Source organism: Macaca fascicularis, chromosome 18, assembly GCF_037993035.2.
Source record: "Macaca fascicularis isolate 582-1 chromosome 18, T2T-MFA8v1.1".
Lineage (NCBI taxonomy): Eukaryota > Metazoa > Chordata > Mammalia > Primates > Cercopithecidae > Macaca > Macaca fascicularis.
In genome coordinates this window covers 69804095-69826494 of record NC_088392.1, presented here as the reverse complement: position 1 = coordinate 69826494, position 22400 = coordinate 69804095, and the positions used below count along the sequence as shown (strand labels likewise).

The 22400-nt window shown below is 39.3% G+C and overlaps 1 long non-coding RNA gene across 1 annotated transcript in view; it reads right to left on the bottom strand.

Annotated features, from left to right (window-relative positions):
- LOC135968269 (uncharacterized) overlaps positions 1-21055 on the bottom strand; it is a 60222-nt gene extending 39167 nt beyond the window's left edge. Inside the window, exon 1 of the long non-coding RNA XR_010582913.2 lies at positions 20840-21055. This is a non-coding gene — a long non-coding RNA (uncharacterized lncRNA). The remainder of the gene's footprint in view (positions 1-20839) is intronic.
- Positions 21056-22400: the final 1345 nt, after the last annotated feature.

The following is a 22400-nucleotide window of genomic DNA, read 5'->3' as shown; positions in this document are numbered from 1 at the left end:
TATCTATGCTTTTGTTAAATCCCTCTAGTAAATTCTTCAGTTATTATATTCTTCAGTTCCATGATATCTGTTTGCCATTTTTAAATATTTTATATTCCTGTTGAAATTTTCACTTTATTCATGGATTGTTCTCCTCACCTTTATGAACATCTTTATAATGGTTATTTTGAATATCTGTCAAGTGAATTACTTATCTCTTTTTGCTATGGTTGGTTTCTAGATATTTATCTTGTTCCTTTTGTTGAAACATTTTTTTTTATTTCTTCATTTTCCTTGACTCTCTGTGTTGGTGTCTGCACAGTAGACAAAAGAGCTAGCTCTTCCAGTCTTCACAGACTAGATTATTACAATAGAAGTTCCTCACCAATCAACCCACCCAGTGATTCTCAGAACTTTGTCCTTGTCCAGCTTGTTTCTTTGTTCTTAGTGGCTCTCCGATATCTAGGGTAGGCCAAGTTCCATGAGTGCTCTGAGACAAGTGAAACTGAAACCAGTTCCTTGGGAAGCCTTCAGAAAACTTGGATTGTATGTTCTGCCCGCCTCTTTTCCTTCCCAAAGGGAAGCTGGAATCTATGGTTTTTTGTCTGTTCATTCTGTGCTGAACATGGGGTAGGGGGGTGGTATGGAAATTATTTGCATGCTAGATCAAACCGCCATATTTGTTCTCACTGGCCCCCACACGACTAGATTGTGCCAGATCCCATCAGTGTTCTGTGACAGGCAAGACAGGCAATACTTTGGGAAACTCTCATAAAAGTTAGGACATTGGGCATATGGTTCAACATTCCCCCTCCCCAGGAAAAAGCTGAGATCTGGCTTTTTTATCTACTTGCTCTTTGATCAGCTGGGAAGAGGGGCTGTGGTGACTGCCAGTGCAAAGAGCCATCTTTGTTTTCAATGGCCCCTAGGTGGCTACATTTTGCCAAGTCTCTTCAGTGCTTCAAGACAGGAAGAAGAGAAGCCAGTTGTTCAAGGAGATTTTTCTTGATCATATGGCACTGTGCTGGGGGATAGGGATTCTTGTAAGAGGGTGTCTTGGAATTTCCCTACCAGCTTTGTTGTGTCTGATTTTGCAATTTCCCAGGGTGTAGGAGCCTCTCAACTGGTTTATGAATTTCTCGCAAGGGAATTTTTGTGTTATTAAAATAGTGTGTTCTTGGAGAGAAGGAGGATCCAAAATTTCCTATTCTGCCATCTTGTTGAAGTCACTCTACTACTTCTTCCCTATTAAAAAAATATGTCTATCATTGCTTATTCTACATAAAACATACAATACTACCAGAAGCCCAATCCTAAAATACGAGACATTGGGTCAGAGAAGAAATTCCCAAAGCATGGTGCTGGACCCTTGGGAGTTCCTGATACCCCATTAGTGGCATTAACTATAAGTTTATCTGAACCATAAACTTGTTGATGAACATTTGGGCTGTTAAATGAACTTAAACCTCATTTTTTCTGAACTTTTTTCTTTAGAAAGAAAATAAAACAGTAAAAGAAGCACTACGGTGAACTTATGTCTAACCAACACAAGAAGTGAATAGCTAAGTGGCAGCTGGAGGAACTGTGGGAGAAAGTGGACTTATCGTCGCTGAGTTTGTTATAACTGAGTCAAACAGGTATCCGGACTTAACGAAGCAAATTTCAAAAGGGTTATGTTTCAAGTATATTATCGAGGGCATTTATATTTTTGAGGTGAGGTTGGATAAAGTTATTTATAAATTCTAGATTCTGTGATTTGGTGACTCAGTACTCAATTACTATCTGCCTCTTGGAGGTTACCTACTGGTTAACATATCTTTGATTAGTACACATATAAATGCTGAATATCTTTATATATCTTAAGAAAATTAAATTGTAATATTACATATATTCAGTTTATTAAATATGACATAAATATCAAAGTATGAATTGAAGGTATCCTTGAATTGTGACAGCTTCTATTTTACAATGCTTCTGTGACCCTGGACATTTCCCTCAACTCTTGATGCCTGAATCTTCCTTATTACCTGAGGAAAACAGTCTAGGTCCTTAATACTTGCCCAAATAGTTTTACAGGGACCGTGTGAAAACACTTTGAGATATATGCAGTGATATATAAAGTTCCTCATATAAACAATCCAATTGCTTCCTTGTTTTGCTCAATACTTTATTTGAACTTCCTACTGCTCAGTAATAAATGACAGAGCGCATCAGAAGCTATACTGGAATGTCGTTTAAACGAAATATAGTTTTCATACATATTTTTAAATAATTATTTTTAAGTACAATACTGTGCTGTAGTGTTCCTACCATTCATGAGTTAAATAACATGTGAAATTAGAGATTCTTAGGATATTCTTAATGGTGTCTGAGCTTATTCCATGGTGCAGCTTTGCACCCGTCATGCACTTGGTTACCACACAGGCCTAACGAAATGCATTGTAGTGTCAGCCTTTAGAAGGCCAAGTGGCACACAGGAGCTCGTATTGATCAACTAAGTGCATTGGCTACTGGGCTGGTCCACGTGTTCCAAGCCTTAGTCTAACTAACCCATGAGAAAGAACATACTTTGTTTTCTCTGGCTAATTTTCATCTTATTATAAATCACTGCTGCTGTGTAAGGAAAAAATAGGCTTTTAAAATTTAGCCCTGCCTGTGTCATTTTCCCTACTAATCTTCTTTGTGTTTGAGAGATGTATAGAATCTTATTGGGATAAGGAAGGGAACTACAGACAGATGGGCTGTCAGGCTGGGTAAGTAAAAATGTACAGAGAGGCCTGACTGGTAATATCTTCCAGTGGAAGCCGTGTTCTTGAGTAAATTATTTAGAATTTACATATAAATGATCTGCTTGTGGTCAGTTTTCCATCTGTGATCTGACAGCTTGTAGATGCACATTTAGTATGCTTTTAAAATGCCACCATTTTACATTTGAAACATGTCCATGTCAAATGAAAGCATAGATCTCCCCATTCTTTAACTTCCTCTAAATTCTCCTTACTAATGGATAACTAGAGAACTTGTTTATTGCATCTGCTTTGTAAGAGGGGTGATGCCTGTTACTGAAAGTCACTCAAAAGAGAATTTAGCATTTCTTGATGGTTATAATTGTAGTATATGTTCTGCATGTCTGTTGGTCTCTCTATATATCTCTACATTATCTTCAAGCTTTGACACAACCACCCTTCTTACATGAAGGCTATATGATTTATGCTTGCAATATAATGTAAACAAGCATTTTTAAATTGTGGAGATAGGATGGTTCATTTTAAATTCGGTTCATTTCAATATAATAGTCCACACTGTGAACGTTTTTGGATTCAGAGTAATCATGAACTTGGAATTCTTTGGGAAATGATAAATATACAAGACTCTGAGTTTAACATTCTCCAAGAGAATGTACTTGGTAGAGTTCTTTTATTGTTATGCTTAATCCATGTCTTTTGACTGATCTAATAATAGAGGAAATTAATCTCCTAAAATTTTGATTATGCTTTTGAAGTTTCCAATTTTTACATTAATTTCATCACTGATCTATCATTCTCTCTTATTATTACAAAACTGTGTTCACATTAAATTCACTTTTTTTTTTAAATTTGAGATGGAGTCTCACTCTGTACCTTTGCCTCCCAAGTTCAAGCAATTCTCCTGCCTCAGCCACCAGAGTAGCTAGGATTATAGGTACACATCACCACGCCCAGCTAATTTTTGTATTTTTAATAGAGACAGAGTTGCACCATATTGGCCAGAGTGGTCTTGAAATCCTGACCTCAAGTGATATGTGTGCCTCAGCCTCCCAAAGTGCTGGGATTATAGACGTAAGTCATTGAGCCTGGCTCACATTAAAGTCACTTTTAACGAAAAAAAACTCACAATTTTGATAATTAAACACAGTTTTTAAAATATTCCTTTTAAATCTTTTTTAATGAATATAGATTATATGGTTGTAATTTTTATTCTTTTTAAGATTCCTAAAATTAAGTAGTCTTACTATTTCCACAGTTATTATTGTCAATAACTACATAGTATTCTGTTAGATATTGTATTATGATTTACTTGACTATTCCCTACCACCCTATCTTTTATAGATTTTTGGTATTTTTGATAATGATGTCATAAATATCTTTGTCCGGGTAGCTGTTCTTTCTCTATTGAATTAACTACTTATGAATATTTTATGACTTTCAAAAATTATCTTATTGCAGCCAGAAACAGCCAGTGACACAATGTTATAGTTCTATAATTGTATATAAATATATTTGTTTCACCATATCATCAAAATTATGTGTCAATACTTTAAAACGTTTTTTGATAGATACAAAATTACATCTTAATGATGCTTTAATTTTTATTCCTTTGATTATATCAAACCAAGACCCAATATTTTTCAAAAATGTTGGAACTTTTTATATGTTATCAAGTGTGAATTGTTTCTTGGATCTTGAATGTTTTGGGGACAGTTACGTAAGCTCTTCAGTCTGTACAGGTGCATATACCTTGTTTTTCTACTTAAGCATTTTGTCAAACTGATTTTTCATAAATATTTATTCTGTCTTATTTTTAATAAGATTATATTCTTATTCAAATACGTCAGTCTTCTCTTCATGATTTTGTCTTTGTAAAAGAATTTTTCATTTTAGAAATGAACTGTGCAGTTGATTGCAGAAAATAACTTTAGGTCATAATATTTGTTTATGCAGTTACAATTGTTTATTAGGATGGCTTTCATTAGTCAGTTGACAGTTTTAGAAACAGAATAAAATATTACGCTGTCAGCATGTATAGACTATTTAAAGGTTGAAGTTCAGAGCTGTTCCTTGGTGTGGGTATCTGCTTTTTTCCCAGGTAGAAGCTACAGGAACAGGCTCATTTATTTAAACAAAAGATAAGTTACTGGACCGATATCAGGGACTCAATGAATGAAGGGAAGGTGGAGGTCCAGGATGAGAAATTAGAAATTAGAAAATATGTAGGAAGATGTGAACTTTGGAGGTTTGAGCAGTGGCTCCACTGCTGAGACCTACCATGACCACAGCCTGGTCTACTGCTACTACTGCTGCTGCCAGGATAGAGACTCTTGGTCTTCTGGAAAGCACTAACTCCTAAGACTATACAGTATGAGGAAATCTGTAAAATGAAGATAAGGGTGTCAATAGGAATGGAAATTTGGATGTTGGACACCCATATGATAAGTGTTTACAAAAGCAATTCCACAGACACAGTCTTGTCTATCTTCAGATTCCAGTTCATTTGCTCGTGAAGGAATCATTAGGTTTTCATCAGCTGATTCACACTAACAAAACTCCAAGGAATGAGGCTTTCTCTCATTCCTACATTCATTTTTAAACAGATGTAAACAGCTTAAGAATGCTGATCAGTCATCTATTCTGTCTTTTATATCTACTTATTACTCCAGATAACTACTAGATGTTCAATCCGATGACATTATTATCAGAGGGAGTGGAAGATAATAATTTTAGGAGTCATTTCATCCTGTTCCTGTTAGCACTTGGAAATTTTATTGTTTTCCATTCGTGGTGTATTTCTATTCAGAGAGCTCACCTTGGGTGAGCTCTTAGTTTCCTATTGCTGCTGTAACAAGTACAGTAAATCTTCACTGAACAATGTCAGTAGGTTCTTGGAAACTGTGACTTTAAAAGAAATGAAGTATAATCAAACCAATATTTTCTTACCAACATTATAACAAAATGATATTGAACTAAACAATATTATTTGAGTGTCTGCTGTATGCTATTTTTCTTAAGTCACAGTTTCCAAGAACCTACCAATGACATTAAGTGAAGAAATAATATACTACAAACTTAGCATCTTAAAACAACACAATTTTATAATTTTATAGTTCTAGAGGTCAAAAATCTAAAATCCGTTTCTCTTGGCTAAAATTAAGGTGTCAGCTGGTTCCTTCTGAAAGTTCTAGGGGAAAATTCCTCTACTCATCTTTTCCAAAATCTAGAGGTTGCCTACATTTCATGGCCCCATCCCGTTTTCAAAGCCAGGAATGGCCAGTGGAGTCTTTCTCACGTTGCCTCACTCTTAACACTGACTCTTCTGCCTCCCTCTTCCATTTTAAGGTCCTTGGGGTTATGTTAGGTCCACTCTAATCAACCAGGATAGTCTTCCTATTATAAGGTCAGCTAATTAGCACCCTTACTTCCATCTGCAACCTTAATTCCCCCTTGCCATGTAATGTAACATATTCACAAATTCCAGGGATTAGGATATGAACCTCTTTGTGGGGGGGTCATAATTCTGCCTCCCATTGTAACTCATTCACAGCGCTCCCCTCTTTGGTAGGTATTTGACATGTGAGAATATTGGCCTTTTTTTTTTTGAAGTTTCACGTAACTTCCAAACAAGGTGCCTCTTCTGTTTGCTCACGGTTAGAACAATAGGCTTATGCTAAAACTGTGAACGTCTTTGAACTTTACCAGAGTTAACATTTGTTTTTGCTCTTCAAACATTAAATATTTGGAATCTTCTATTATCAATGTAATTTACCTAAAATATATGTGACCCCTCCAATTAATAACCATCTGTCCCCTCAACATCTTAATTTCAAGTTAGGCCTCAGAACTATTAGGCGAAGAGATACACTATTTGTTAGACTAATTATAATTGTTTGAATTGAATGTCTATCCAATTATTTGAGTTATTACTTCTAAGAAAGTACATATATATCAAAAGGTTTCAAAGCCTTATACTCTGTAAATATTAAACAAAGAGTGTTTTGTCATAAAAATATGCTTCCAGAAAATGTGCTAAAGAAGCAATAGTTGACTGTTTTACAGTTTGTACCAGTACATATTGGGCTAAGTAAAATTTATGTAATTCCTGAAACATAAACATTCAAACCTAAATGAGGCCACAAAATATTTTAACTCATTTCTCTTTTATGTTTTTCTCTCAATGATCAAGGCATCTAGCACTAGTGATTAAAATGAATGATTATGAAAATGTGAAAGATATTCTGAAATTTCTATTATACCAGGATTTATTACACTACAAACCTTGCTTTTAAATGAGCCTATTTCAGACATAGCTTGATATTAAAGAAATCTCTAAGAATGGTTCTTTGATCTTCAAGGTAAAGAAACATAATTCAAACGAACACAGCAACAAACTCCAAATTCTATTTTCTGGTTATAATTAAGAGCCACTATTATCTCAACTCCCGATCAAGTTACACTGAGTAAAATCTACATATATTCCTTGTATGAGTTCATTTTCAAACTGCAGATACTACCTGAGACTGGGTAATTTATAAAGAAAAGAGGTTTATGGTCAGGTGTGGTGGCTCATGTCTGTAATCTCAGCACGGATGGCCAAGGTGAGTGGATTACTTGAGGTCAGGAGTTCAAGACAAACCTGGCCAACATAGTGAAACCTTGTCTCTACTAAAAATACAAAAATTAGCCAGGCCTGGTGGTGCATGCCTGTGGTCTCAGCTACTCAGGACGCTGAGGCACAATAATCGGTTAAACCCAGGAGGTGGAGGCAGAGGCTGCAGTGAAACAAGATCATGCCACTGCACTCCAGCCTGGGTGACAGACCTAGACTCTGTCTCAGAAAAAAAAAAAAAAAGGGAGAAAAGAAAAAAGAAGTTAATTGACTCACAGTTCTGCATGACTGGAGAGACCTCAGAAAACTTACAATCATGGTGAAAGGTGAAGAGGCACGTCTTACATGGCAGCAGGTAAGAGAGAGTATGTGTGTGTAGGGGAAACCGTCACTTATAAAACCATCAGCTCCTGTGAGAACTCACTATCATGAGAACAGCATGGAGGAAACCACCCCCATGATCCAATCACCTCCCATCAGATCTTGCCATCTACACATGGGAATTATAAGGATTATAATTCAAGATGAGATTTGGGTGGTCTCAGATGGAGATGAGGAACTTATTGGGAACTGGAGCAAACATGACTCTTGCTACGTTTTAGCAAAGAGACTGGTGGCATTTTGCTGCCCTAGAGATTTGTGGAACTTTGAACCTGAGAGAGATGATTTAGAGTATCTGGTGGAAGAAATTTCTAAGCAGCAAAGCAATCGAAAGGTGACTTGGGTGCTGTTAAAAGCATTCCGTTTTGAAAGGAAATGAAACGTAACAGTTCAGAAAATTTGCAGCTGGATGATGCAACAGAAAAGAAAAACCCATTTTCTAAGAACAAATTCAAGCCTGCTGCAGAAATTTACATAAATAACAAGGAGCCAAATGTTAATCTCCAAGACAATGGGCAAAATGTCTGCAGGACATGTCAGAGACATTCATGGCAGCCCCTGTCATCACAGGCACAGAGGCCCAGGAGAACAAAGTGGTTTCATGGGCCAGGACCAGGGCCCCCCTGCCATGTGCACCCTAGGGACTTGGTGCCCTGCATCCCAGTCACTCTAGCCATGGCTAAAAGGGCCAAGGTACAGGTCAGGCCATAGCTTCCAAGGGCACAAGCCCCAAGCCTTGGCAGCTTCCACATGGTGTTGAGCCTATGAGTGCACAGAAGTCATGAACTGAGGTTTGGGAACCTCTGCCTAGATTTCAGAGGATGTATGGAAATCCCTGGATGTCCAGAGAGAAGTCTTCAGCAGGAGCAGAGCCCTCCCAGAAAACCTCTGCTATATCAGTGCAGAAGGGAAATGTGGTGTTGAAGCCCCCACACAGAGTCACCACTGGGACACAGCTTAGTGGAGCTGGGAGAAGAGGGCCACCATCCTCCAGACCCCAGAATGGTACAGCCACTGACAGCTTGCACCATGTACCTGGAAAAGCCACAGACACTCAACGAAAGCCCATGAAAGCAGCCAGCAGAGTGGCTATACCCTACAAAGCCACAGGGGCAGAGCTGCCCAAGGCCATGGAAGCCCATCTCTTGCATAGGCACAACCTGGATATGAGACATGGAGTCAAAGGAGATCTTTTTGGAGGTTTAAGATTTGAGTGCCCCACTGAATTTTGGACATGCATGGGGCCTTTAGTCCTTTGTTTTTGCCCATTTCTCCCATTTGGAATGAGTATATTTATCCAATCCCTGTACCCACATAGTATCTAGGAAATAACTAACTTGCCTTTGATTTTATAGGCTCATAGGTGGAAGGGACTTGCCTTGTATTGAATGAAACTTTTGACTGTGGACGTCTGAGTTAATGCTGAAATGATTTAAGAATTTGGGGGACTGTTGGGAAAGCATGATTGATTTTGAAATGTGAAGACATAAGATTTGTGAGGGGCTGGGGTAAAATGATATGGTTTGGCTGTGTCCCCACCCAAATCTCATCTTGAATTGTAGCTCCTGTGTGGGAGGGACCTGGTGGGAAGTAATTGAATCATGGGGGCAGTTTCCCCCATCTTGTTCTCATGGTAGTGAATGAGCCTCATGACATCTGATGGTTTTATAAAGGGAAACCCCTTTCACTTGGTTCTCATTCTCTCTTGCTGCCACCACATAAGACATACCTTTCACCTTCTGCCATGATTGCAAGGCCCCCCAGCCGTGTGGAACTGTGAGTTCATTAAACCTCTTCCTTTATAAATTACCAAGGCTTGGGTATGTCTTTGTCAGCAGCATGAAAACGGACTAATACACTGTGTCATGTAAAACTTACATTAAATATATTTGTATGCTTTTTTCTTGATAACCTGTCTTTTGTTATGGGGGTTTCAGTCATGAACCTAGTGATGGTGAAGAAAAGATGTTACTCTTTCTCCCCTACAGCTACATTTCAGGAGTCAAAAAGAAACATATTTCAAGAATAGCTGTGGAATAGCAACAAAGGAAAGACCATTAGCTGCCTCCTAATACCCATATTCCTCCTGCTTTGTTGTAGAACTTTGGCTTATTTGCTGGGCAAATTACCACATGTGCACAGTGTGCATCTCCTATCCTATCCTCTGATCCCTTAGTGTGGCTGTGGGATTGAGTTATGGTCAGTGTGATATGAGACAAAGTGTGGGGCCTGGTTTGAAGAGTTTCCCTAAAAATCCTTATTTTTAACTACTAGAAGCTGAATTTGCTTTGTAGTTTAGTTACTTACTTCAAAAGTGGTCTGTATGCACGTAAACTATGCCTTTTGGATATTTTTCTAGTACAAAGTTGTTATTGCAAGTTTCATAGCTATAGCTACCTTCTCTTGTTTTGTGCTTCCTCTGATTTTATTTCACACTTCTATTATCAACTGACCTAATTCCTCTAACCAGGGACATTTAAAAGACTATGCAAGGTCAGGGGGCGGAGCAAGATGGCCGAATAGGAATAGCTCCAGTCTCCAACTCCCAGCGCGAGCGACACAGAAGACCAGTGATTTCTGCATTTTCAACTGAGGTACTGGATTCATCTCACTAGGGAGTGCTGGACAATTGGTGCTGGTCAGCTGCTGCAGCCCGACCAGTGAGAGCTGGAGCAGGGCGAGGCATCGCCTCACCTGGGAAGCTCAAGGGGGAAGGGAATCCCTTTTCCTAGCCAGGGGAACTGAGACACACAACACTGGGAAAATTGGGTAACTCCCACCCCAATACTGCACTTTAAGCAAATGGGCACACCAGGAGATTCTATCCCACACCTGGCCGGGAGGGTCCCACGCCCATGGAGCCTCCCTCATTGCTAGCACAGCAGTCTGCGATCTAACCACAAGGCAGCAGCGAGGCTGGGGGAGGGGCACCCGCCATTGCTGAGGCTTAAGTAGGTAAACAAAGCTGCTGGGAAGCTCGAACTGGGTGGAGCTCACAGCAGCTCAAGGAAACCTGCCTGTCTCTATAGACTCCACCTCTGGGGACAGGGCACAGCTAAACAACAACAACAACAACAAAAAGCAGAAGAAACCTCTGCAGACGCAAACGACTCTGTCTGACAGCTTTGAAGAGAGCAGTGGATCTCCCGACACGGAGGTTGAGATCTGAGAAGGGACAGACTGCCTGCTCAAGTGGGTCCCTGACCCCTGAGTAGCCTAACTGGGAGACATCCCCCACTAGGGGTAGTCTGACACCCCACACCTCACAGGGTGGAGTACACCCCTGAGAGGAAGCTTCCAAAGTAAGAATCAGACAGGTACACTCACTGTTCAGCAATATTCTATCTTCTGCAGCCTCTGCTGCTGATACCCAGGCAAACAGGGTCTGGAGTGGACCTCAAGCAATCTCCAACAGACCTACAGCTGAGGGTCCTGACTGTTAGAAGGAAAACTATCAAACAGGAAGGACACCTACACCAAAACCCCATCAGTACATCACCAGCATCAAAGACCAGAGGCAGATAAAACCACAAAGATGGGGAAAAAGCAGGGCAGAAAAGCTGGAAATTCAAAAAATAAGAGCGCATCTACCCCTGCAAAGGAGCACAGCGCATCGCCAGCAACGGATCAAAGCTGGACGGAGAATGACTTTGACGAGATGAGAGAAGAAGGCATCAGTCCATCAAACTTCTCAGAGCTAAAGGAGGAATTACGTACCCAGCGCAAAGAAACTAAAAATCTTGAAAAAAGAGTGGAAGAATTGATAGCTAGAGTAATTAATGCAGAGAAGGTCCTAAACGAAATGAAAGAGATGAAAACCATGACATGAGAAATACGTGACAAATGCACAAGCTTCAGTAACCGACTCGATCAACTGGAAGAAAGAGTATCAGCAATTGAGGATCAAATGAATGAAATGAAGTGAGAAGAGAAACCTAAAGAAAAAAGAAGAAAAAGAAATGAACAAAGCCTGCAAGAAGTATGGGCTTATGTAAAAAGACCAAATCTACGTCTGATTGGGGTGCCTGAAAGTGAGAGGGAAAATGGAATCAAGTTGGAAAACACTCTTCAGGATATCATCCAGGAAAACTTCCCCAACCTAGTAGGGCAGGCCAACGTTCAAATTCAGGAAATGCAGAGAACGCCACAAAGATACTCCTCGAGAAGAGCAACTCCAAGACACATAATTGCCAGATTCACCAAAGTTGAAATGAAGGAAAAAATCTTAAGGGCAGCCAGAGAGAAAGGTAGGGTTACCCACAAAGGGAAGCCCATCAGACTAACAGCAGATCTGTCGGCAGAAACTCTACAAGCCAGAAGAGAGTGGGGGCCAATATTCAACATTCTTAAAGAAAAGAATTTTAAACCCAGAATTTCATATCCAGCCAAACTAAGTTTCATAAGTGAAGGAGAAATAAAATCCTTTACAGACAAGCATATGCTTAGAGATTTTGTCACCACCAGGCCTGCCTTACAAGAGACCCTGAAGGAAGCACTAAACATGGAAAGGAACAACTGGTACCAGCCATTGCAAAAACATGCCAAAATGTAAAGACCATCGAGGCTAGGAAGAAACTGCATCAACTAACGAGCAAAATAACCAGTTAATATCATAATGGCAGGATCAAGTTCACACATAACAATATTAACCTTAAATGTAAATGGACTAAATGCTCCAATTAAAAGACACAGACTGGCAAACTGGATAAAGAGTCAAGACCCATCAGTCTGCTGTATTCAGGAGACCCATCTCACACGCAGAGACATACATAGGCTCAAAATAAAGGGATGGAGGAAGATCTACCAAGCACATGGAGAACAAAAAAAAAGCAGGGGTTGCAATACTAGTCTCTGATAAAACAGACTTTAAACCATCAAAGATCAAAAGAGACAAAGAAGGCCATTACATAATGGTAAAGGGATCAATTCAACAGGAAGAGCTAACTATCCTAAATATATATGCACCCAATACAGGAGCACCCAGATTCATAAAGCAAGTCCTTAGACTCCCATAAAATAATAATGAGAGACTTCAACACCCCACTGTCAACATTAGACAGATCAACGAGACAGAAAGTTAACAAGGATATCCAGGAATTGAACTCATCTCTGCAGCAAGCAGACCTAATAGACATCTATAGAACTCTCCACCCCAAATCAACAGAATATACATTCTTCTCAGCACCACATCACACTTATTCCAAAATTGACCACATAATTGGAAGTAAAGCACTCCTCGGCAAATGTACAAGAACAGAAATTATAACAAACTGTCTCTCAGACCACAGTGCAATCAAACTAGAACTTAGGACTAAGAAACTCAATCAAAACCGCTCAACTACATGGAAACTGAACAACCTGCTCCTGAACGACTTCTGGGTACATAACGAAATGAAGGCAGAAATAAAGATGTTCTTTGAAACCAATGAGAACAAAGATACAACATACCAGAATCTCTGGGACACATTTAAAGCAGTGTGTAGAGGGAAATTTATAGCACTAAATGCCCACAAGAGAAAGCAGGAAAGATCTAAAATTGACACTCTAACATTGCAATTAAAAGAACTAGAGAATCAAGAGCAAACACATTCAAAAGCTAGCAGAAGGCAAGAAATAACTAAGATCAGAGCAGAACTGAAGGAGATAGAGACACAAAAAACCCTCCAAAAAATCAATGAATCCAGGAGTTGGTTTTTTGAAAAGATCAACAAAATTGATGGACCACTAGCAAGACTAATAAAGAAGAAAAGAGAGAAGAATCAAATAGACACAATAAAAATACCATAAAGGGGATATCACCACCGACCCCACAGAAATACAACTACCATCAGAGAATACTATAAACACCTCTACGCAAATAAACTAGAAAATCTAGAAGAAATGGATAATTTCCTGGACACTTACACTCTTCCAAGACTAAACCAGGAAGAAGTTGAATCCCTGAATAGACCAATAGCAGGCTCTGAAATTGAGGCAATAATTAATAGCCTACCAACCAAAAAAAGTCCAGGACCAGATGGATTCACAGCTGAATTCTACCAGAGGTACAAGGAGGAGCTTGTACCATTCCTTCTGAAACTATTCCAATCAATAGAAAAAGAGGGAATCCTCCCTAACTCATTTTATGAGGCCAACATCATCCTGATACCAAAGCCTGGCAGAGACACAACAAAAAAAGAGAATGGTAGACCAATATCCCTGATGAACATCGATGCAAAAATCCTCAATAAAATACTGGCAAAACGGATTCAGCAGCACACCAAAAAGCTTATCCACCATGATCAAGTGGGCTTCATCCCTGGGATGCAAGGCTGGTTCAACATATGCAAATCAATAAATGTAATCCAGCATATAAACAGAACCAAAGACAAGAACCACATGATTATCTCAATAGATGCAGAAAAGGCTTTTGACAAAATTCAACAGCCCTTCATGCTAAAAACGCTCAATAAATTCGGTATTGATGCAACATACCTCAAAATAATAAGAGCTATTTATGACAAACCCACAGCCAATATCATACTGAATGGGCAAAAACTGGAAAAATTCCCTTTGAAAACTGGCACAAGACAGGGATGCCCTCTCTCACCACTCTTATTCAACATAGTGTTGGAAGTTCTGGCTAGGGCAATCAGGCCAGAGAAAGAAATCAAGGGTATTCAGTTAGGAAAGGAAGAAGTCAAATTGTCCCTATTTGCAGATGACATGATTGTATATTTAGAAAACCCCATTGTCTCAGCCCAAAATCTCCTTAAGCTGATAAGCAACTTCAGCAAAGTCTCAGCATACAAAATTAATGTGCAAAAATCACAAGCATTCTTATACACCAGTAACAGACAAACAGAGAGCCAAATCATGAATGAACTTCCATTCACAATTGCTTCAAAGAGAATCAAATACCTAGGAATCCAACTTACAAGGGATGTAAAGGACCTCTTCAAGGAGAACTACAAACCACTGCTCAGTGAAATCAAAGAGGACACAAACAAATGGAAGAACATACCATGCTCATGGTAGGAAGAATCAATATTGTGAAAATGGCCATAGTGCCCAAGGTTATTTATAGATTCAATGCCATCCCCATCAAGCTACCAATGACTTTCTTCACAGAATTGGAAAAAACTGCTTTAGAGTTCATATGGAACCAAAAAAGAGCCCACATTGCCAAGACAATCCTAAGTCAAAAGAACAAAGCTGGAGGCATCACGCTACCTGACTTCAAACTATACTACAAGGCTACAGTAACCAAAACAGCATGGTACTGGTACCAAAACAGAGATATAGACCAATGGAACAGAACAGAGTCCTCAGAAATAATACCACACATCTACAGCCATCTGATCTTTGACAAACCTGAAAGAAACAAGAAATGGGGAAAGGATTCCCTATTTAATAAATGGTGCTGGGAAAATTGGCTAGCCATAAGTAGAAAGCTGAAACTGGATCCTTTCCTTACACCTTATACGAAAATTAATTCAAGATGGATTAGAGACTTAAATGTTAGACCTAATACCATAAAAACCCTAGAAGAAAACCTAGGTAGTACTATTCAGGACATAGGCATGGGCAAAGACTTCATGTCTAAAACACCAAAAGCAACGGCAGCAAAAGCCAAAATTGACAAATGGGATCTCATTAAACTAAAGAGCTTCTGCACAGCAGAAGAAACTACCATCAGAGTGAACAGGCAACCTACAGAATGGGAGAAAATTTTTGCAATCTACTCATCTGACAAAGGGCTAATATCCAGAACCTACAAAGAACACAAACAAATTTACAAGAAAAAAACAAACAACCCCATCAAAAAGTGGGCAAAGGATATGAACAGACATTTCTCAAAAGAAAATGCTCATCATCACTGGCCATCAGAGAAATGCAAATCAAAACCACAATGAGATATCATCTCACACCAGTTAGAATGGCGATCATTAAAAAGTCAGGAAACAACAGGTGCTGGAGAGGATGTGGAGAAATAGGAACACTTTTACACTGTTGGTGGGATTGTAAACTAGTTCAACCATTATGGAAAACAGTATGGCGATTCCTCAAGGATCTAGAACTAGATGTACCATATGACCCAGCCATCCCATTACTGGGTATATACCCAAAGGATTATAAATCATGCTGCTATAAAGACACATGCACACGTATGTTTATTGCGGCACTATTCACAATAGTAAAGACTTGGAATCAACCCAAATGTCCATCAGTGACAGACTGGATTAAGAAAATGTGGCACATATACACCATGGAATACTATGCAGCCATAAAAAAGGATGAGTTCATGTCCTTTGTAGGGACATGGATGCAGCTGGAAACCATCATTCTTAGCAAGAACAGAACAGAAAACCAAACACCGCATGTTCTCACTCATAGGTGGGAACTGAACAATGAGATCACTTGGACTCAGGAAGGGGAACATCACACACCAGGGCCTATCATGGGGAGAGGGGAGTGGGGAGGGATTGCATTGGGAGTTATACCTGATGTAAATGATGAGTTGATGGGTGTAGCACACCAACATGGCACAAGTATACATATGTAACAAACCTGCACGTTATGCACATGTACCCTAGAACTTAAAGTATAATAATAATAATAAATAAATAAATAAATAAATAAATAAATAAATAAAAAGACTATGCAAGGTCAAGGGAACAAAGAGAACAGATTTTTATCCTTGAGTCACAATTTGCTCTGAAATTCTGAAATTTGCTCTGCAATCTTTAGATTTTGAGATAACATAGTACAGCTGCACAAAAGTTAATTTTCAACTTTGTTAGAACATACTTCTTTAAAATTCCCTGATTTTTTATTCTTACTCACCTTGAACTCATTAGAGTGAATACAGGTGATCTAAATTACTTAGTCTAATGTCCATTTGGGGCCTGGAATTACACATAGAGTTTGCATGAAGGCCTAGATAATTACGCAGTAACACACTCACTCATATTAGAGATGTGTTTTAAAAATCTTAAGGAAACAGGCCTTGGACATTTCTAAGGTACGGAGACAATTATCTCCCTACCTTCCACCTCTGCCAAAAAGTAAAAATGAAATCCAAAAAATAATTGTATCAAAATCCTCTGGTTCATTTCATTCTCTTAGTCATGGTAGAGAAAGTTTACTGGATCTTTCTTCTCTTACCAAAGCAAACTTTTCCCTCTTAAGATGGCTCAATTTTATAAATTCATGTTATCATATTACTCTAATTTCCTTCTAAAATTTTTGTCCTATTATTTTTGTGTTGATTATGTATTCAAGTTGAGAAAGAATCTCCCCAGATGCTATGTTTCCATGCCAGGTTAAACATAAAAATAGCACAATAAAGAAATTTGGTTTGTTTCATTTATGTTCTAATTAATGTAAATATGAGTATGTTGATTGCTTCACTAGTACAGGTGCTTAATGTATCTACTCACTGTAACTTACCTTAAAAGAGTATAATTTTCCTTTTCACAGTCTTCCCTCCTGAAAGGGAACATACATGTCTGAGGCAGATGCCGGTCCTGAAAATGCTTCTGAAAATTTACTTTTAGTACCCATTAGTATATACATTCATTTAAACTTGGGAAAGATGTTACAGGAAAGCAATATGAACTAATGATTCCGTTGTTTTAGGAAATCATTAACTTTGGAAACTATGCAATTAGGATGACTAAATTTCTCCTTAAAATAGTCAACATCTAGGGAGAATTATGGACTGTATAAAAGGTACTAGTTTTAGGTACAGAGGATGCAAATAGTGGTTTAATATATTCATAATTAGATCCTAGAGCAAATAAAGGGCTCCAAATCTAATTCATTTGAGGTTTTCCTGATGCAAAATATTTTACTTCCATAAACACACATAAATTTAAAAATCAGAGTTCTCTTGCACTTGTAATTCTGATCAGTTCTCTTGATTAGGCTATATTTTGCAGTTTCTTCAGTGACATTCGGCTGCACTTTGCCTACCATCTAACTTTACTGAAAGATACCACTTATGAGCTGCCCTGGACGCATGCTTATTATATAAACAAGACTTCTTTTCTGAATTCTAGTGGTCTTGTCAGGCCTGGTAAGATGGGCTGGACAAATACATAACAAACCTTGATGTGGCACTTCCACCAAGCTTCTTTCATGAAGACTGAACAAATGGAGGGTACCAGAAAATGCCATCCTAAGCTATGACACTTTGGTGTTACAACAGTTTTGATCTGAAAGCAATTAACTCTGTCTAAAAGTAAGACATGTAAAGGAGATTAGTTTAGACCCTCTAGTCCCAGCCAAACAGACAGATAATTGAAGATGCATAGGTGAACCAGGTGAGGTCAGCAGAAGAACCAGCCAGCTGATCCCAGCCAACCCACAGAATCATGAGTTATAACACATTGTTGTTTCATGCCTCTGGCTGTGGGAGGATGTGCTATGCATAGAATATTTCTGATACACCAGATTAGAGGTGACTGGGTTTAACAGAAAAACAAGTCAGTTGGAAGAGACACAGCTGGGCAGACAGTGTCACAAAGGTCTGGATATATTTAGCAGGGACATAATATAGGAATTAGTCCTAGGAATGAGTTGGGTTGAATAAGACAGGTATGGACACAGAAGAGGAACTTAAACACATCGGTGGGAATAAGAACGAGTTACTCAAACTGGAGTAAAAGGAGAGCATAAAAACATCACTAATGTGACTTATTACTGATTCACATACATGTTGCATACTGGACAAGGTTCATAATCGTTCCAGGTCAGGATTATGATTGGTCCAGACTCAAGTAGCAAAGTGAGCAGTCAAAATATCCAGTTACTCTAAAAAGGTGAACACTTCTTTAAGTAATATCTTAAGCAAGGTTTTAAAAAAAAAGTAAATAGTTTGCTGGCATCTTACCTTCACATATTAATTTACCACATACTTCTGGAGAACAGACACAGGAAATAGTTTCTGCTCTCCAGCAACTTGCAGTTGGGTTACAAGGACTGGGCACATACACAGGAGGTGGTTACAGGAGACAGAAAAGTAGTATGCAAGGAGGGACAAATGAGTGATGGAGATAGGATGGAGCTGGGAGGACTTGTGCATCTGGACATCAGTGAGGTAGACTAAGGAAGAAGTAAGCAGGAATGTGGGGAGGACTATACAATGAGATAGTCTGTGAGGTTGAAAATAGGCCTTGGTTACCCCACAGCTGCAGAAAAGAGGCTTCTAGCTGGAGCTCAGGGTTAAGTTGGAGAGGAGGAAGTCATTAGATCAGAGAGGAATAAATTTTAGTTATATAAGTCCCATTTCCTTTTCTCACCACAAACCAACCCAAATTATTTTCCCAAGGTGATAGTGCTACCACAAGTAAAATAAAATTAGTCGTAGACCACAGTCTGTAGAGGGGCTGATATTGTTTGGCTCTGTGTCCCCACTCAAATCTCATGTCAAATTGCAATCCTCATGTGTCAGGAGAGGGGCCTGATAGAAGATGATTGGCTCATGGGGACAGATTCTTCCCTTGCTGTTCTCGTGATACTGAGTGAGATCTCATGAGATCTGATCATTTAAAAGTGTGTATCACCTCTTTCCTCTCTCTCTCGCTCTCTCTCTCCTACCAACATGTGAAGAAGGTGCTTGCTTCTTGCTTCCCCTTCACCTTCCACCATGATTCTAAGTTTCCTGAGGACTCTCACTCATTCTTCCTGTTAAGCGTGTAAAACTGCGAGTCAATTAAATCTCTTGTGTTCATAAATTACCCAGTCTCACGTAGTTCATCACAGTAGTGTAAGAACTAATAGAGAAAATAGGGGCAACAGGGTGTTGGCTGTCTTAGGGAGAAGATGCTCCATCTGTGGTGCCTCGACATGGCGGCATGGTGGAGATGACTCCTGAGGCCCACCCAACCATCATTTGCAGGGCTCTTGGGCCACTCCCCTCTCCCTCAAGCTAGTCCATGACATTCCAGAAGAATATAGTTGTCATTATGGCTCCCTTAAGTTTCAATTACTGTAGTAGCTGTTAAATTACGACATGACAACCTTACTGTTGCATACCTGGGTTTAGCAAAATATCATGTGCAGGTGAGTTGTTCAATGTACAAGGCCATTTTTAATAAATTTTCACTACAGTTAAGAAGATAGTGTTCCTGATGTGGCTAATGGATGAGCTCCCAATTTTACTGGCCATACTATGCAGAGACATGGTCAGTTTAGCTTTTAAAAGCCCTTGTCCTGGCTAACTCGGTGAAACCCATCTCTACTAAAAATACAAAAAATTAGCTGGGCATGGTGGTGGGCACCTGTAGTCCCAGCTACTCAGGAGCCTGAGGCAGGAGAATGGCGTGAACCCGGGAGGCGGAGCTTGCAGTGAGCCGAGATCGTGCCACTGCACTCCAACCTGGACAACAGAGCAAGACTCCATCTAAAAAAAAAAAAAAAAAAAAAAAAAAAAAACGCCCTTGAAGTCTGGAGCCGTGGCTCATGCCTGTAATCGCAACACTTTGGGAGGCTGAGGCAGGTGGATCACTTGAGGTCAGGAATTCTAGACCAACCTGGCCAACATGGTGAAACCCCATCTCTACTAAAAATACAAAAATTAGCCAGACATGGTGGCATGTGCCTGTAATCTCAGCTAGTCAGGAGGCTGAAGCAGGAGAATCACTTGAACCCAGGAGGCAGAGGTTGCAGTAAGCTGAGATCATGCCACTGCAGTCTAGCCTGGGCAAGACAGCGAGACTGAGTCTCAAAATAAAATAAAATAAAATAAGCCCTTGAAGACTTTTACTGCAGCATGTTCAGAGAAAATGTCTATCTCTGATGCACATAATTTTATTTTACTCCCTCTCTCAGTGTAGAAGAATTTTATTTTACTGACTTTACCCTGGCTCCAATGAAAGCTGCTGAGGTAGAATTTCAAACCAAACCAGGGCATGCTAATGTTCTGAGGGATGCTGCTTCCAAAAGGTATAAACAAAGATAAATGGTCCCTCATGAATGAAACAGGTAACTATACACCACAATAAAAGTCGATTGCTTTAGATATACCATTGAAGTATGGAATGCATTTGTTGCTTTTCAAGCCCAAAAATTAAAATGTCCAAAGATAGAACAGATCGTTGTAGTATTTGAAGCTGGGGGTGCTATTGTCTCTCACCTGCTGATTCTGTAGCATCTGTGGTGAATAAACGCAGTGCCACTCAGCTTCCTCAGATGATTGGATGTAGGCTGTGGGAGGACAGGGCTGTGTGGGTATCATCATATTTGGACCTCTGACTGAGCTACAGTGGTTTATCTAAAACTCCGGAAGGTCCATCTCTGCTTCCATGTATTTTTCCATCTGAAATTGGAGTCTTTGAAGAAGCAGCATGCTTTCCCTGAGGATATAAATCAAAGCAAATGTAAACTAAATTGCTTGCTGGCCAGTGTTGAGAAACGTACAAAAGTTACATTTATAAATTTGACAAATAGGAAATGTCCTGTTCCTGATACAGTTACTGGTATTACCTTTGCTTAAGGCAAGGGCTTATTTGTTGAAATAAACTAACTCTCCATGATTTATCTGTGATTTGATAATTATTTGAAGCTAGTATGATGTTGTAATGTAATAAAATATATATATGTATACTTGGTCTTTGTGCCTGGCTCCTGGCCAGATTTCCTAAAATCCCTAAATGATTAAGCGCCATAAAAGTGAAAGGAGCATCTTTTGTTATTCATACCAAGCCCCTTTCAACCACACCACAGTTTTTGTCACTGAGGTAATTTTTGGAAAGCTCCTAAGGATAGGGGCCTGGCTGCCAGGGTTGGGATAAGAAGGTTGAAACTTTCATCTCCCTCTCCAGCCTCCAGGGCAGGGAGAAGAGCTAGAGATTGGTTTCATTACCAATGACTGATGATTTAATCAATCATGCTTAGGTAATGATGCCTCCAAAAAAAACCCAAAAGGACACTTCAAATCTATTCCGGTAGCATTTTTCAAGAACACACTACGTTGTTACTAACTATAGTCACCATAATGTACAACAGATGTCCTGAATATATAGCTAATTAGGGGAGATGTTATTCAGAGGTTACAAAATACCAGTTAGACTAATTTGAATATATATAATATATAGAATTTAATATATATAGCTAATTAGGGGAGATGTTATTCAGAGACATATACATATATATCAAGATATACATATTTGAGATACATCTCGAAACATCATGTTGTATGTGATCAATATATACAATTTTATTTGTCAATTTTTAAAAAAAGCACAGGGTTCAGAGAGCTGTTTGGTGAACACAAGGAGGTGCTGAGAGGTTGGTGCACCCAGAGCAGGCATGACAGCTTGGCTCCTTCCCCCATACCTTGCCCTATGCATCTCTTTCATCTGGATGTTCCTCCATTATATCTCTATAATAAATTGGTAAACTACAAAGTAAACTGTTTTCCTGAGTTCTGTGAGTCATTCTATTAAATTATGGAACCTGAGGCGGGGGATCTTGGGAACTTCTGACTTATAGCCAATCACAAGCACAGGAGACTATCTGAGTTTGGAGTTCGCATCTGAAATGGGAGAAGAGGGCAGTCTTGTGGTACCAAGCCCATAAACTCTGGGGTCTCTGTGTCAGCACAGAGTTAAACTGTAGGACACTCAGAAGGTGCCTGCAGGAGAACTGGAGGGCTGGTGTAGAAAACTCACACATATAGTGTCAGAAGTGTGGAG